The following is a 2,316-nucleotide window of genomic DNA, read 5'->3' as shown; positions in this document are numbered from 1 at the left end:
AATACAGCACCAAACACATGCAAATAACACTGCCTAATACAGCACCACACACATGCAAATAGCACCCCCTAATATAGCACCACACACATGCAAATAGCACCCCCCAATACAGCACCACACACATGCAAAAAGCACCCCCCAATACAGCACCACACACAAGCAAATAGCACCACCCCACTACACGCCCATCATCACAACTGCCCAATAATAAGACACACCCACACCCTCAACTGACTGCAAAGGAAAATATGCAAAGTAGCACTAATCCAGCAACTCCAACGATGCAAATATAGCGACACACAAATACAACAACCACACATATGCACTAGCACCCACGAATACAGCACCACACTAATGCAAATAAACACGCACCTCATATAGCGCCACACAACCATGCAACCACAAAAACAGACCCCCTGACGTCCAGCACAACACACATGCAAATAGAACCCACTAATACCTGCCCAACCAACACACATGCAAATAGCACCCCCCAATACAGCAAGCCCCAATAACCAACATTGCAAACTTGTGTTTCACACACACGCACGATCACACACATGCAAAAAACAACCCCCTAATTACAGCTCCACACACATGGAACTAGAATCCCTAATACAGAACTCAACACACATGGACTAGAATACCTAATACAGCACCACACACTTGCAAATAGTAGCCTGCAATACGGCACCACACACATGCAAATAGCAGCCTGCAATACGGCACCACACACATGCAAATAGCACCCCCCAATACAGCACCACACACTTGCAAATAGTAGCCTGCAATACGGCACCACACACATGCAAATAGCACGCTTGAATACAGCACCACACACATGCAAATAACACCCCCTAATATAGCGCAACAAACATGCAAATAGAACCCCCCAATACAGCACCACACACATGCATATAGCACCCCTGAATACAGCACCACACACATGCAAAAAGCACCCCCTAATACAGCACCACACACACATGCAAACAGTAGACACCCCCAATACAGCACCACACACATGCAAATAGCACCCCCGAATACAGCACCACACACATGCAAATAACACCCCCTAATACAGCACCACACACATGCAAATAGCACCCCCAATACAACACCACACATACTGAAAAAAAAAAACAGCCCAAAAAAAAAAAAAAAAAAAAAAAAAACCCGCGAATACCAGCACCCACAACATGCATTTAAACCCACTCGAATACAGCACCACACACATGCAAATAGCACCCCCTAATACTCCACCACACACATGCAAAAAGCACAACCTAATACAGCACCACAAACATGCAAATAACACTCCCTAATACAACACCACACACATGCAAATAGCACCCCCAATACATCACCACACACATGCAAATAAGATCCCCTAAAACAGCACCACACATATGCAAATGGAACCCCAATACAGCACCACACACATGCAAATAGCACCCCCAATACAACACCACCACATCTGCAAATAGCACCCAAAATACAGCACCACACACATGCAAATAACACCCCCTAATATAGCGCCACACACATGCAAAAAGCACCCCTGAATACAGCACCACACACATTCAAATAGCACCCCCTAATACAGCACCACAAACATGCAAATAACACTCCCTAATACAACACCACACACATGCAAATAACACCCCCCAATACAACACCACACACATGCAAATAACACCCCCCAATACGGCACTACCCAAATTTGCAAAATAGCAGCCCTGCAAAATACTGCCCCAACAGCATCATGCAAATAGCACCCCCAATTACAAACCCCACATCACCTGCCAAAGCGAACCGAGAATACTGAACAGCCACACTGCATTTAACACTCCCCAAATTACAGCACCACACACATGCGAAATAGCACCCCCGAATACAGCACACCACACACATGCCAAATAACCCCCCTAAGTGAGTAGAGCCACACACATGCAATAGCACCCCAATACGGCACCACCACAACATGCAAATGAGCAGACCTCGCAATAACGGCACCACACCACATGCAAACTGGCACCCCTATTACAGCACCCACACTGCAAATAGTAGCATGCATTACGCCCACCACACACATGCCTAATAGCACGCTTCGAACGTAACGCACCACCACATGCAAATAACACCCCTTAATAACATAGCGCAACAAACATGCAACTAAGAACCCCCCACTAATACAGCAACACACACATGCAAATAAGAACCCCTAATACAGCACCACACATAAGCAAATAGCACTCCCCTAATACAGCAATAACACAAATCGCAACGGAAACCCCCTAATACAGCACCACACACATG

Source organism: Polyodon spathula, chromosome 28 (assembly GCF_017654505.1).
Source record: "Polyodon spathula isolate WHYD16114869_AA chromosome 28, ASM1765450v1, whole genome shotgun sequence".
In the NCBI taxonomy this organism is placed as follows: domain Eukaryota; kingdom Metazoa; phylum Chordata; class Actinopteri; order Acipenseriformes; family Polyodontidae; genus Polyodon; species Polyodon spathula.
The sequence above is the reverse complement of the archived record's forward strand: the minus strand, read 5'-3'. Positions refer to the sequence as shown.